This window comes from Hippoglossus stenolepis, chromosome 16 (genome assembly GCF_022539355.2).
Source record: "Hippoglossus stenolepis isolate QCI-W04-F060 chromosome 16, HSTE1.2, whole genome shotgun sequence".
NCBI classification, from domain to species: Eukaryota; Metazoa; Chordata; class Actinopteri; order Pleuronectiformes; family Pleuronectidae; genus Hippoglossus; species Hippoglossus stenolepis.
In genome coordinates this window covers 19,240,026-19,256,439 of record NC_061498.1, presented here as the reverse complement: position 1 = coordinate 19,256,439, position 16,414 = coordinate 19,240,026, and the positions used below count along the sequence as shown (strand labels likewise).

At 45.7% G+C, this 16,414-nt stretch overlaps 1 pseudogene; it reads right to left on the bottom strand.

The window, feature by feature from the left end:
* Positions 1-286: 286 nt before the first annotated feature.
* On the bottom strand, positions 287-13,214 carry LOC124854962 (annotated as a pseudogene).
* Between the last annotated feature and the right edge of the window lie 3,200 nt (positions 13,215-16,414).

Here is a 16,414-nt window from a genome sequence, read left to right as displayed (position 1 = left end):
AAGTCCCAGGCAGCTGGCTCTGCGTAGATCTGCTCGTTCCATGGCAGGCCACCATCCGAATGTCCATCGTCTTCCTCGGCCCGCAGATCACCAGGACCATGCTGCCAATAGACCTCCAGGCCCGGTGTCTAACTCCCAGTTGGCCATTTTTAGACCTTGGTGTTAGTCAGACCTTTCTGTCCATCGTCGGGCCGACGATGCAAAAGGGGGGGATAGATGTAGCCAGATGCGCGCTCCCTCCCTGCCGCTGCGGGGCGCTCTACCTGTTATAATGGCGCACCAGTCATTAGGCGACGTCAGGCGTCCCGTATTTAAGGAGGCGGCCGTGTTTGGCTCGGACTCCTTCCGTTTCCGCTCCTCTCCGGTGGGTCGTGGATAGCGCGGAAGAGCTACCTCTGTAGCCGCGGCGTGGTTGTGCAACAGCCAGCGCCTCCTCTAATTTTCCCCCCTCGTACGCAGCGTGACTGACTGCTGGCGGGGGATCGCTCTGCCGGGGGACCTTCGGGGTGCAGTTGCGGGTCTGCTTTCTGGACTCATCTACGGAGTGATCACCACAAAGGGACGCCTAGTTTTTTAGCAACCTTTTAAATACTGTTTATATTGGTTGGTATTTCGTTGTTTTGTTGTTTTGTTTTGTTGTTTCCACGCGGACATGTTTTAATTATTCTTTCATTGTTGGTCAGGTGCTGTGGGCCTGAGGCGGCGACCCAATTCCTGGTGGCGGGGTTTTCTTCACAACCCGTTTTGTTGGTTTGCTGTGTCACGGGTGGTGAGTTTATTAATCCTTCCCCTTTTTCTTTGGTTGTCGCCGCGGTAAGTCCCAGCCCTGTCCCTGTGTTGCTCATGTCAAGCGTTTTATTGCATGTTAATTGGTGTTGTGTTTGTTTTCATTTTACTTGTTGATTTATGCATTTATTTGAGTATATTAAAGTTCTTTGTTTATTAGTTAAACACGTCTCTTGCCCCGTGATTTAAACGAACCTGTGCTGCTGCACTTACAATAGTTGAGTTATTTCCTGGAGGTGAAATTCCCCAGGTGGCGTTGTGGCAACCTATCACTATCCCCGCTTTCCCACCTCGCTACATATGTTTCACAAATGTTCTGATGCAGGCTGGTATAACCACCATTACTATTGCCACCTTGTTTATTTAGCTTGTTATGGAATTTACAGTGAATTAGACAGTTTAGATAAGATTATAATCTCCACACACCACTGTTGGTTCTCATATTTATTATATAATTATGTTTTCACACAGAGAAGTGGAGAGACTTGATGTGGACTGTTATCAACAGCTCTGTGAGAGATTATCACCTTGAATATTACAGATGAGGTAGAAATACATTTTATTTATTTGTACAAGGTTTTATTTCTTTCAGTACATTACATTTCATTTAGCTGATGCTTTTATCCAAAGCGACTTACAATATGTGCATTTAACCATGAGGGTACAAACCCAGAGCCCAGTACATTGGTTCTGTCTGAAATCTGTGGTGCTTCCACCTGCTGAACACAGAATAAACTGTAAGAACCAGTCTTTGCTGGAACATACACAACATAAAACATCCTTTTATAGTGAGTTTCTTCTTTTCATTAGATGAAGCACTGCAGCACCTGATGTCCTCAGCATCCACTGTGGCAGCAGCAACATGGTGGAGATCGGCAGCTTCAGGCTGGTCAACATGAGGATGACCTGCACCAGCTTCATCTGCACAACACTTCATGTTTTCCTCCCTTAACTAAAGATGGCCTGCAACTGTTTAGAGTTGGCAGTCATTGCTAAGTGTCATGGATAATAGAGTTAATTTCTATATTCATTATGGTTGGTTAAAAAAATGAACACTTATCAGAACAATGTTTATCTTTTACTTTCTGATTTGATACACTTTAGATAAAAACCCAGTGTTTTATTTTTCTTCTTTGCCATAAGAGACAGAACACGGTCAGCACAGCTGTGTCCTTCAGGCTCGTCCGTCCCTAATAAAATGACAGGAAACATAAAAGTATGGCATTATTGTAGAAGAAGTGTTACTTATGAACAAAGTTTGTGTCCTTATTTTCTGTGGATATTCAACTATGTATTTGAATATGGTTTTGGATTAAACAGTGCACTACCAAGACAATGAATGTACAGTATGGAGTTCTTCCACATTAATAGTATTGCATATATAATTTAATACATTATGTATTATGTGCAATACTTTGCTTTGATTGTTTGTAAGTTATGAAAACACTTCCGTATTGGCCTCATCGCTCAGCCCGGGATGTTGCCCCTTGTTCTGATCCCAAAGTCGATAGTTTTAAGAGTGTGTACACAAGGCGAAATACTGTAGTGGAAAATTCAACTGACCAGTGTCTAAGGTATTGGAAATCCCCCTGACCAGGTGTCTAACTGCTGTGATACTGTCTACCTGACAGGATGGAACCCTTACTTGGTGGTGTCTCACTGCTATGACCTTGATCAACAGGGTGCATGCCCTTATTTGGTGATGTTTTTCTTCCAACTGCTACAGCGGACGGACAGACACAGATGATCTCATGTCTTTCATGTCTTTTTTCATATTATGTTTTATGAAACGCCTCTTTGTATAAGTTCTGGCTTTTGTGAACTTGCGGCCAGTTCCATTTTGAGCACCCGTGCTTGTTGTGTAACCTCTGCAGAGCTTACTATTATAAAGACTCAAAGGCAACTCCAGTCTGAGAATTTCATTATTTCAAATCTCAAGATGAATTTCCATCACAATACTTTCTAATTTTTTTGTGAAAATCCTTTAAGTTTGCCGCCACTGATGTATTAAAGCAAAATGTAACTGTGGAAGCTTTGATGCTGCAGCCGGGTTTAATGAATGTATAAGTGAATTTTTTTTAATTGATGTGAATATGCCAACAAAATAATCATTCCACAGCAAAGGTTAAAAACTTAACTGTGAACAATTTGTTTAAAAATAAAACAAGGCAATTTGGAAAGCAAAGCAAATGTTTCAAGTAAATATTATTTTATTTTATTTTTTATAGCGTCAAATCAGAATATGCATTATCTCAAGGCACTTTACATAGAAGGTCAATACCTTAAATTGTTTTATAGAGAAACCCAACAGTTCTCACAATGAGTAGCACTTCTGAGACTGGATGTTTTTATTTTCTGAATATTGCTCAGGTGGAAGAAAGCTGTCCTAGAGACTTATTTTAGATGTGGGTCAAATGACATGTCCTGGTCAAACATAACTCCAAGGTTCCTCACAGTGGAGCTGGGGGCCAAACTAACACAATCCAAGGTGAATATCTGGTCAGACAGTATTTCTCTGAGATGTTTAGGGCCAATTACAACAACCTCAGTTTTGGATCATCCAGGCCTTGATGTTCTAAATTTGTCCACCGGTGATAAACAGGCCAGACAAGGTGCCTGGCCCATAGTAAAGTTTTGCTCCAGAATGCCAGCTGGAGTCATAGGCAGATAAAAGGATAGACTTACAGAATGTTGTGTCTTTAACTGCTCTCATATGTGAGTTGACTAATGGTGGATGGCCAGTTGCTGCGTCGTTTGCCCCAGGAAGGTTTAAAAAGGTTATGACTATTAAAAATCTGAGGAGATTTAAAGAAGCTAGAGCAGATGAAGCCTTATGCTCCCAGATCCACAAATATCAGTGATAGAATGTTCCTGATAAATGCTGATGAATTAATGTACATAAGTTTAAAAAGAAAACATGATAAAATAAGCAATGATTTTTTACAAATGAGATCAATGTGATAAATAGGAAGTAAAGTTTGATGTGTATATGTTTGTGCTGACATTCCGTTATTTTTGAGGAATTCACTATTGATAGCTGAAGTGAAAACTTCATCTCTGAGACAGAGTTTAGTCTCTAGACCAAATGAATAAAATCCATCTAGGATTTCAGATACATTAGATAATGTGTGATATGCTTGAGGGAATTAATAAAATGTGCTATGAAGCGTTGAGATCCTTTAAATTAGAAAAAGTACATAAGCATCAACAAAACAGTTTAAGTGTTAGTATATTGATTGTGTGAATTTTGATCTTAACAGCACTAGCGCTATATAATAAATGTAGTAGAATGAATATGAAATAATAAAAATGGAAATACTGTAGAGCAGCTGTACTGAACTACTTTACCACTCAGATAGTTAAGTTAAGTTTCATTGTATTAAAACACTATACTGCAAAAAAGATAGATGACCTTCGAGTTCAGATCCAAAGGAGAGCAGAGAGACAGACAGTCTCTATACTCTCCTCTTCTGTTTGGGACATATGATGAAAATAGAGAATAATAACCACTGCTGTTCAAAATCAGCAAAATGTAAAAGACAAATCATGACAGAAATTTAAAATAAATAAATCAAATTTATTTAAAGTAATGCAGGTTGCTGTGCTTCATGTTCTGTTCTTGTATGAAAGGTTTGAAGCCATTAACTAAGAAGTTACTTTCACTGTGTTCTGTATGAAACTGATAAAACAGGAAGAAGTGGACCGCTTCCAGTAGGCGGTGCAAAATAATAATCATCAGATGTTGACATCATGTCATATGTTGAGAGGAGGAGTTATTGAATGAAAATTTTGAACTGAGCCATGCTGTTTATTTCTAAAATGCTGACTTTTCAGAATGTTGTCAATGAGATGGAACCAAAAGAAAGAAAGAAGCCAATTTGCTTGCCACAAACTATTTAATAAAAGAACAATAAAAGTCTTTGTAAGATTTGAATAAGAAAGAAATATATATATAACTTAAATATATATATAACTTAAATATTATGATTGATTTGGTTAACCCTTGTGTTGTTCCTGGGTCGGATTGACCCAGAGTGTGTGTGTGTGTGTGTGTGTGTGTGTGTGTGTGTGTGTGTGTGTGTGTGTGTGTGTGTGTGTGTGTGTGTGTGTATGTGTGCGTGCGTGAGTGCGTGCGTGTGATCATGCGCAAGCCCTGGCCGGTCAGGGTTAGGGTGACCCAAGGATTGTCATTATCCAATTCTCCTGGGGTAATTGAGACCAATGGATTGTCATTCTCAATTGTCATGGGAGGGTCATTTAGACCCCAGAGAGGCGCTGTGGTGCTCTGTGGGGTCATTTAGACCCACACCTGATTCAATTGAAATCAAGGGGGGACCCACATATAAGTCTCAGTGTGCCACTCTCTCACGGACCATGGCACGATGTCGCATCAGGAGCGTTTCACCAGAGAACAGGTTCTCCAACAGCTATTCTCCCAGCAACCATCCTCTGAACCCGAAGAGGACGCGAAAGAGCCAGACCGAGAAGCGGACGGACAAGGAGATGGAGAAGCAGACCGAGAAGCAGACAGAAAAGCAGACCGAGAAGAAGACAGAGAGGACGGAGACGGAGGCGACGGCGATGGCGACGGCGACGAAGACGAAGACGAAGACGAAGACGGTGACTACGAAGACGACGACGGTGACAAAGACGAAGACCCAGTGGGTGATGCTTCTGCAGATTCTTCATCCTTGGAAGAAGAAGAAGAAGGAGGACAAGAACATCATCCTGGAGATGACGAATCGGGAGGGTCGTCGAAAATACGGCGACGAATGGAAAGGGATGGACGAGACCGACCTGCGCGCCTACGTAGGGCTGCTGATCTTAGCGGGCGTGTACAGGTCCCGGGGCGAGATACGGGATCAAGTCATGGGTGGCCTGCGATGCGAAATCAAGCTACGCTTGGAAGATGCAAGTGTACACCGGAAAGCCGAGCGGCGGACGCCCCTAACGGAACAAGGGGTTGCGGGTAGTGCTCGATGTAACGGAGGGACTGCACGGTCCTAACGTCACGTGGGACAATTGCTTCACCTCCTACGAACTCGCGCGGCAGCTCCTGGAGAGGAAGCTCACCGTGGTCTGCACGGTTCGGAAGAACAAGCCCGAGCTCCCGACCGGGCTGCTCGGTCAAGGGAAGAGAGGTGTTCTCATCCAAGTTCGCATTCACGCCCACCGCCACTCTTGTGTCCTACATCCCAAAGAAAAACAGGAATGTGGTGCTCCTGAGTACACGGCACCCCGAGGCCGACATCAGCGACCGCGAGGACGGGAAACCAGTCATCGTCCTGGACTACAACCGCAACAAAGGTGGCGTGGATAACCTAGACAAGGTGATCGGAACGTACAGCTGCAGGAGGATGACCGCTCGCTGGCCCCTGGTCGTCTTTCACAACATTCTCGACGTCTCTTCCTACAACACCTTCGTGATATGGAGAGCGATCAACCCAGACTGGATGCCGGGCAAGCGGAACAAGCGGAAGGTGTTCCTAGAGCAGCTGGGAAAGGCTCTCGTGACTCCGTTCATCGCACGAAGGGAGCGCATCCCCCCACGGGCGCGTCCGCGGCGGTTGTGAAGGCTGTAAAGCCGCCGCCGCCGCACAGAGAGCTGTTGACTCCGACTCGACCCAATGTCGGCCTCCTCCATAGCCCTAGCAGCAGCCCCGCTCGGGGCGAGTAAGAGGAAGAGTTGTCAGATATGCCCCAGGAAAAAGGACTGTAAAACTCACACCGTGTGCCGCGGGTGTAACAAATACATCTGCAAGGGCTGCTCACTTGTCTATTGCCCTACGTGTGCATCCTAATATGGGGTGGGCTATGTGAGGGGGCCAACAGCCGGGGGAAGCAGGGACAACACAAGGGTTATCTGAATTTGAGAGTTGGAGAATTCAGTATTCACACTTTAAGTCTGTGGAGGGAACAATTTATAATATAATGCAGATAACTTTGCAGAAAAAATAAATAGTCATATTAAAATTAATCTCACAATTGAATTTGTATGACTCAGTCACTTAAGTTATCAGCAACTAATCCTAAAGTTTGGTTTACACTCAATTTTTGGATATAAAACACTTGAAATATGAAAAAATGTTGTTGATCCACAATGGTGCACCTTGCCAATTCAACTATCAAATTAATTTGTACAGAATAAGTGACACACATCCAAATGTTGCTGTGGTTGTGGCGGGTTAAAACACAGACACAGATAGATGGTGGCTACATGCCAGCCAAAGAGAGAAGCTGTATGCAGCTTCTGCATTCACACCCTTTTAGCTAAGATCTCTACATAATTCATCCCACAGCCACCCCATCCAATTAAATATGGATCGCCCTCAGACATTTCTGAAGTTCCTATCATCTTAAAGGTAAAGAAAAAAAGGAAAAAAATATTAATGTGGGACTTGTGAAGTCCAAGCAGCACATGACAGCAGCTTGTCAACTGGCTATTAGGTGATCATTCTCAAGCCCCCACCCAAAATTAAAGCGCTCACAACTTCTACCCCAGACACTGTTCTTCCTATGATGGATGAAAATGATGAACATGACGTTTTGTGGTTATTTAACCAGAGACCAGACTTGTGGCAGACACTAATACAAAATTCAGATTTGATTCTGTACATGGACAGGTCAGGAAACAGACCGTCTGACACAAAATATCTAGCTGGCTACGTGGTAATAACTGATTAAGAAGTGTTGAAAGCACGAGCATTACCTTCTGGTGCGGTTTTGTACTCCCTTACAAGAACTTGCATTCTGGCAAAGAACAAAGTGGCAACCATTTACACTGATTCTAGATAGGCATTTGGTGTTGATTTAAGTAAATAAAGATAAGAGGTTGTCCAGTCTGTCCGTGATCCCTTTTGTCCACTGTCACGCACGGCCCATCACAGGTGGGAAAAGGGGGGATCAATGATATAATAAGATCGCAATGGTTTGCACCAGGCTTCACACATGTTAATGTGAAAAATAACGGAAAGATGCATTATTTTTTAGCAAATTATAGGAGAAAGTACAGCACAGGGAAACAAGATCATTTGTTACATTAATCGGGTCCTTTTATAAATATGGAAATAGATTTTGTACAAATGCGAAGTTGTTGGAGCTACAAATACTTGCTAGTAATTGTAGACCAGTTTTTTTTAAGTAGATTGAATCTTTCCCATCTAGGAGACAGGATTAAAATAATTGTTGTTGAGTGCCCTTAAGTGGCTTCCTTTAGCTATAATTAACTCAGGTTAGGATGAGAGAATGAAATCCACAATAAAATAAACAATCACCAAAATGATGGTGAACACTGATTTGAAGTGGCCACATACTATTGCACTATTGTGCTTTATTCCATTCAAAGCACACCTAGTGCAAGCCCACCTTTGACACCCCATAAAATTACTCTGCTTTGGACTGATGGGTATATGTTAGAGTATGTTAATAAAATTAACTAAACTAAACCAGACCTTGTTTCATTTACAGGTGCTAAGCAGACTTTCAAATGAACTAATTCAACCCTTTCATGTAGGAAATTATGCACTAATCAAATCTGGAAAAGTGTCTCTATCTCATATACTGTAGGTGAAAAGGCTCGTCAAGGTGCTGTTAACAACCAGAACAGCCCTTAGGGTCCAAGGTAAAGCAGAATGGATCCAAACTTCAAGATACATGCTAGCCCTTCCCCCAGACGCCCGTGAAGAGGTGACGTAGAGGGAAACAGGGAGTGGTTCTTCATCCTCCTCCTAATGAGTGGTCTCGAGAGGAGGAACTTGTTCTGGTAACTTAATGTTCCACACACAAGAAACACTATTAAAAGTGCACCCAATAAAATAAAAAAGAGCTAAATGAACTGCTAATCAGAATAACGTAAGTTATGACTATAACTATGGATCTATGAGACCTCACTCAGACCGTCACCACGGTCTTTACCTTGGATGACTAGTATCATCAGGGTGGGGAAGAACAGAGGACTCCACCACCTCACATCCTCGCCCAGCAGCTGAGAGCAGCACCGCGGAAGCCAGTGGTGTGGGGGAAGCCACGTTGATCCTGTAGAACCTAGAGAACGTGCAGGGAGCACTCCATGTTGCTGCTGCACAGATTTCTGAAAGAGGGACCGCCTTCAAAGCAGCCCAGGAAGTGGCCACACTCCTGGTGGAATGAGCTACCAAGGAATCTGGGACTGGTAGGTTCTGTCCAGAATAGGCCTCAGCGATAGTGTTAACGATCCAATGGGACAAACACTGTTTAGACACAGGGTGGCCGACTTTTTTTACCACCAAAACAGACAAATAACTGAGAGTGTGAGCCCCTCAGAGACTTTGTGCGTGCAATAGAAGCCTTCAGTGCCCTTACTGGGCACAAAGTAGGCAGGCCGGCTTCCTCCTGCAGTAGAGCCGGATCAGGTTGAAAAGTGCTGATCTCAACCACCTGATTTACCGTCTGAGGGTTTATGACTTTAGGCAAAAACAAGGGGTTTGGCCAGAGCGACACACCTGAGTCACCTGCCCTCCATCTTAAACAATCGTCACTTATAGACAGAGCATGCAATTCACTCACCCTTTTGGCAGAGCATATAGCCAGGAGGAAAGCTGTTTTGTGAGATAGAGACTTAAGGCTGGATTGCCCTATGGGTTCAAAGGGAGACTGCATCAGGGACCGTAATACCAAGGGGAGTTCCCACGATGGAGCCCTGGGAGCCCTGCTTGGTCGCAGGCGGTATGCTCCTTTAATGAACTGCGACACTAAAGGATGTCTCCCAACTGTAACATCTCCCACTGTCTCATGGAAGAAAGAAATTGCGGCAGTGTATACCTTAATGGTGCTGTGCGCCCTGTTCGAGTCCAAAAGTGACTGAAGGAAGCGGAGAACCAGCTCAATAGGACAAGTGGCTGAATTTTCCTGTCTGTTGCGACACCATGTAGAAAACACCCTCCATTTTTGGCCATAGTTAGCCCAAGTGGAGGGAGCCCGGGCATTGTCTAAGGTCCTCAGGACAGCCTCATCTAACACCTGAGAGAGGTACTGAGAAGGGGCCAAGCCCAAAGCTGCAGGATGTCTGATCTGGGGTGCCATATCTGACCTTCTGCCTGTGAGAGGAGGTCTGCCCTGACTGGCAGGGCCCATGGTTGACCGTGAACCAGGCGAAGGAGCGTTGGGAACCAATGCCTCCCTGGCCACCTGCGGGCTATTAACAGCACCTCGTAGTGGCCCGAGGCAATCCGGTTGAGTACCTGGGGAATCAGAGGGAATGGAGGAAAGGTGTACAACAACCCTGCCAGCCATTCTTGAGATAGTGCATCTAGGCCTAGAGGACCTCGCTGGCCTTTCAGAGAGAACCACATCCTGCAGTGGGTTGTCTCTGCTGATGCAAATAGATCGGCCCGAGCCATGCCGAACCGACTCCATAAGAGGGATACAACTTCTGGATGAAGCCTCCACTCTCCTGGGAGAGGACCAGTCCTGGACAGGAGGTCTGCTGCCTGATTTACAATACCTGGGATAAAGATTGCTTTGAGTGAAGCCAGATGCTGAAAGGCCCAAAACAGGAGTTTCTGTGCCACCTGGAGGCAATGCAGGGACTTTGTGCCTCCCTGGTGATTTATATGATACACAGTTGAAGAACTGTCTGTTCTTATCAAGACATGCCTTCCTTGGATGGAGGAAAGGAGAGCCTTCAGAGCAAGGTGAACCGCTCTCAACTCCAGAACATTGATGTGTTCGCCACCCCAAGGGGGTATCCACGAACCGCGCACCATCCTGCCTTCCCAGACTGCTCCCCAACCTGTGAGGGAAGCATCTGTCATCACCACTGTCCTCCTCGATGGAATGTTCCCGAGGGGGACTCCTTGGAGCAGGAGCACCCGGTCCGCCCATGGGCGTAAGGCTTGGAGACATGCACGTGTTGTGCCATAATGCATCAAACGTGATACCATAAAATGGTGTGCCTTTCGGCATTCAATAAATTTGGTTATCAAGATAAAAATATTAAATATTAATATTTTATTATTAATATTAAATAATAACTTTAATTGATTAAAGTTACCTCGGGGCACCACCCTTCAAAGGAAGGGAAAAGATAGCCAATTTATTGATTAAGTCTCATAAAGGTTCTAACTACAAATTTGGAACTCTGATTAACAATTAAATGAATAACTATAACCAAAATTACCATATAGATAGTTAGCTAAGTTGAAAGATATGGGGTTCTTGACAGTGTAAAGGTTGGCGAAATTCACTTATGCAACATTAATGGAAAAACATTTGTGAAAGAAAAACATTTATTATGAATATAATAAAGTATAAAAACACAAATTACTAACGGTCTAATTGCTAAACAAAGATAGGTATGTGTGTGTGTCTGTGTGAGTCAGCGTGCTTTCAAGATGGTCGCTGGCCAAAGAGATAACACCCTTCCCCCACCTATTGGAATGTTTACGACCTGTAGAGATAATGAGGTGAAGAGTTATGCGTGTGTCTGTGTGTGTGCCAAATTAGAGGAAGTTACTAGATTGGATGCAACGAAAGACTGTGAAGAGCATAACAGACTAACATTACTTTCTCAATAACTTGTACCCAAAATATCACAACACCACAAATCAAACTTATAAACCTCACACAGAATCGAATAAACAGTCTTGCTTAGCCTAGTATAATGATTAAGCCCAGTTGTGTTACCAGTCCGTGGAAAGGGGAAAAAGGAAGTTGCTGTGCAGTTCGCAGTTTTGTGTCGTCTTGCTGGTTTCTGTTGAGTTCAGTTCAGTTCAGTTGCTGGCTGAAGTTTGCAAGCAGGACATCGAGTCGCTGCTAGGACGTTGGTAGAGCTTGGAGGGCGAGGAGGTTTCCTTGGTGAGATGAGCTGGAAGCTGCACCTTTGTGCCCCTCTCGAAGAGTTGGATGGGAAGAGAAGATGTGAGCTGGAGAAGAGGCTCCACAGCCTTCCCTCCTGTGGAAGGATCGTAGGAAGAGGCAGGAAGAGCTCGACAGCCTTCTCTCCTTGGAGGGAGTTTAGAAAGAGAGAGAAGAAGCTGGAGAACCTAGCTTATATTGGCCCGGTGACCTCACAGGTCATGGGGTCCAGAGTGACCAATGGGAGTTGAAACCTGTGTCCCTGGGGGGGGTTTCCACCCCTCTGTGTGAAGTTGATGCCCTCTGGGACATTGAGTTCCTTGCTCTGGTTTTTAATGGCCCCTGGGAGACGGAGTCCTGGAGGGACATGCTGCTTCAGGCTTTGATGGCACATGTAGGCCGAAGTGTGGTTTCACACAAAACCATGGCCCAACACACGTGTCACACGAAGTTTCACGTGTCTGTCCAGCTTCGGGTCGAGCTTGAAGGCATTCAGCCACCTCTGCATTGGCCGGGCCCTGAGGAGGCCCAGAGGAACAACAGCTGCTGCGGCTGAAATCATCCCCAGCATCCTCTGAAAGTTGATAAATTCTAGCTGCCTGCTGAGACGGAATCGTTCCAGGAAGGCTAGAATCCTCCTCACCCTCTGAGAGGTGAGGGATGCAGACATCGTAAGGGAATTCAAACAAAGTCCCAGAAAAGTCACCTGCTGCCTTGGCTCGAGGTTGCTTTTTGTCACATTTACCTTGAAACCCAAGGACCGTACATGCGAGATCACCCTCTGGGTATCCTCTACAACTTGGCCAAGAGATGGAGCACAAATCAGCCAGTCGTCCAGGTAGGGTAGGATTTTTATTCCTGACATCTGGAGAGGAGACAAGGCAGCCCCAACCACTCTGGTGAACACCCGTGGTGAGAGGGAAAGGCCAAATGGCAGGACCTTGAACTGATAGGCTTGCCCCTGGAATGCAAACCGAAGAAAGGGTCTGTGGTTTGGACAGATGGGCACATGGAAGTACGCGTCTTCCAGGTCTATCGAGCCTGAACCACTTCCCTTTTTCGATAGATTCTAAGATCTGACCCGTGGTCAGCATCTTGAAAGGAAGTACCTTTATGAAGGCGTTTAATCGCCTTAGGTCCAAGATGGGACGTATTCCGCCATCTTTTTTCGGCACGAGGAAATACGTGGAGTAGAAGCCAGTGAGCTGTTCATCTGGATCTACTTTCATAATTGCATCCTTCTGCAGAAGGGTTCAAATTTCCTGTGTCAGGATTTGAGCCTGGACTGGGTCCCTGACCATTGTCGGAGCCTGAGTAAGGGCCGCCACTGAATTCTGCCCCTTTGATACTGTAGCAAGCACCCATGGGTCTGACAGTTTCTTCCCAGCTGCCCAGGCATAGCTGAGAAGGAAATTCGGCGGGTGTCCCCCACCCCTAAGGCAGTACCGCCTGAGGTCCTGAACCTCTGGGGGCGCTTCCACTGGGGTGCACCTCTAGCCGAAAAACGGGGATGGGACCCACGTCGACGTTGTGAAGGCTGGTTGGAGTCACCAGAGGCTGTGAATCCTGTAACCTGTCGCCTGCCATACACCCATGGCTCCTTACGAGCCCAGGATGATGATTGGTGGGAGGCTGGGAGCCCTAAGTTTATACCTGGTAGTCACAGCCCCTCTGAACGTGCGGTGTACAAACTCTCTGGTACGCCGAGACTGTTCAGCCTTGTCTAACACACCCTGGGAGTCAGGATGAAAAACGTGTGCTGGCACGACTGGCATATTGGTCAGTTCTTTCCTGATATTCTCGGGAAGAGTTGTCTGTGCCAACCAGATCTGCCTCCGTGACATCATGGCAGATGACATAGCTGCACCAATGTCCCTTGTAAGTTGGGAATGAGTGACAAGGGCAGAGTCTATCAGGCTCATGGTGTCCTGATCCTCTGGGTTGGCTGTTCTCCTCAGAGCTGCCAATAAAATGGCGAGTGCATTGCCCGAACGGGCTGCTCGTGTGGCTGCATTATAAGTCTGACACACCAGTCGGTCCGACTTATCACACTCTTTCAGTGGACAGTGTGGATTGGCGGTTACCCGCTCTGGACCCAGATATGTTAAAGGGGACATAGCATGCCCATTTTACCACAAGTTGATATGGTTCCTTGGGGTCTTAATGAAATGTCTGTAACATGCTTTGGTCAAAATACCACAAGGATCATTTAAAACATAATTAAATGTCCCCCTCTGCCCATCCACTACAAGCACACAAGCAGACAGACAGAGAGAGAAAGAGAGGGGGGGGGGCTATGAAGACCATCATTTACCCCTGAACCCCGACATTCAACGGGTACAACAACAAGCGGAGAAAGCAGAATCGCGGGCTGACCTTATATATACAGTCTATGGGGCTGACCAGCGGAGAAATGCACGTCCCGTGTGAACAGCCAGGCGGGTGCGTGCTGGAGAACGGCGCTGCGCTGCCTCGCAGCTTCGCGTCCGGTGTACCCCGGCGTAACTATTGTACCCCGGCGTAACTACTGTAACCCGGCGTACAGTAGAGCTGAACACTGCGGAAGTCTTCCACACAGCTGGCAGTGTGGAAGACCGTTCTGGAGCAGCGCGCGCCGTTCTCCAGCACGCAGCGCCTGGCTGTTCACACGGAGAGAGCATTTCTCCGCTGGTCAGCCCCATAGACTGTATATATAAGGTCAGCCCGCGATTCTGCTTTCTCCGCTTGTTGTTGTACCCGTTGAATGTCGGGGTTCGGGGGTTACAGTAGCGCTGAACACTGCGGAAGTCTTCCACACTGCTGGCTGTGTGGCGCTGACACAAATTCCAGCTCACGCATGGGAGAGCGAGCGGTCGCTCCCGAGCAGCTGCTGCAGCCTCCCAGTCCCAACGATCCAGACAAATGCCACATGTGAGTGAATCGCGGGCTGACCAGCGGAGAAATGCTCGTCCCGTGTGAACAGCCCGGCTGCGTGCTTGGGAACGGCGCTGCGCTGCCTCGCAGCCTCGGTGTAAACCCGGAAGTAACGAGTGTGGGGGACGGTGGGGAGAGGACTTCCAGTTCCTTGTTACGACACAAAACCCAGGAAGCGCAATCGAGTCGCTCAAGCATGACGTAAAGAGTGTTTTTCCCCAGAGTTTTTGGGTTGGTAGACATGCCATATACCCACATTAACCTGTAGAAGCACTAACAAAGTGGAATTTGCATGCTATGTCCCCTTTAAGGCGGCCATCTCCCGCTCAACTGGAGGCATATCCCCCATTCCTGTTTCAGGAGCATACTGTATCTTAGCCAGTCTCCGGCAACCTGCATTAAAGGGGGCGTGTCGCCATGGAGTCGCGGAGCGAAGGTGTTATCTAATTAGCATATGAATCGCAGCGAAATCGCTTGTTAGAACTTATCTCACTTCACCATTGGATGAAACCACAGACCTTTGAAACGAAAAGTCACTTGTGATTGGCTGGTAGATCTGTTGCTATTGGTCACCCTGGGTCATTATAATACACGTGGGTAAACCCCTCCCACACAATATTAATAATAATAATGAATATATAGTTATTATTACTAATAATGTATATATTAATATATATTATAAATTAATATATATTATTAATTATTAGTAAGCCTTTACCAAAAGCACTGCAGTTACTGAAGACTATACATTCATTCATGTGATGCTTGATGTTATATATTGAACATATTGTAGAGGGAAAAAAACATTAACAAGGTACATGTTGAGTCAAAGCTTTATTTACATAAGCACAAATAATGTAAAACCACAACTGGCCTAGCCAGTGAAAATAAATCAGGTGAAGCTTGACATGCTCTTTCCGCCTCTGGATCATAACTTCTTTGTGGGACTCTGTCCGAATCTGCTCCAGTGTGTAAACGTCTATGATGTGTAGCTGTGAGATTCAGTGTAGCTTCCAGTCTTATTTGAAGTGTGGCACACAGGTCGGTGAGCTCCTGGCTGTGGAAGGATGGATCCATGTCATCTGTCCCGCTTCAATCAGCTGTAAACACAATCAGTACAATTAGCACAGTTCAATGACAACATACACCTATACATGTAACTGAAAAATTATTATTATTAATGAATCTTATCTTACCCTCTTTCTTCTCTGTCGACTCCTGAACTTCTCAATGCTGCTGCAAGAGCTGCAAGGTCCGGTTGGATGTACGGGAAGTTCCTTCATACTGGCTCTTTGTACGTCTTAGTACGTCATAGTACAGGCAGCTGGAAAGCAACATGAGTATATTACATGAGTATCACATTTACTAAACAGTTACTTACAGACAATGGCGTCATTTGAGCAGAACATGCACTCGTTCTGCTCATGCACTCGATGCTCTCTTCTTCTTTTAGGAACTTTCTCGCTAATCCCACAATTGTTAACACGCTATTCAGATCTAAGATTTAGCTTAGCAGTTAGCAATGGCTTCTCTCTGTAGCTCTTACCGTAAATTTGGGATTGTGCGCCCGTCTTCTCCGCCGCGGCTTTACTTTCCAACGCACTCCTCCTCTCCTCCAGGGAAACAGTGTCGTGCCGACTTCAGCAAGTTTGTTACACCGAAAACAGAGTCACTCGTCGGACCACGCAAAACACGAGCCGGTAGTTTCTTGTCTGCGGGAGACAGACGCTTCCTTCACGAGGCTGGATTGGACCAGCCCTCTACCGCGTTGACGTTAACGACTGACGTGGCATGAAGCTGAGTGTGACGTTTTCAGAGTAAAACTTCACAAATGACGTTTTCACTTTTGAAGCAGCGGTTATAACAGTTTTTAAATTGTACT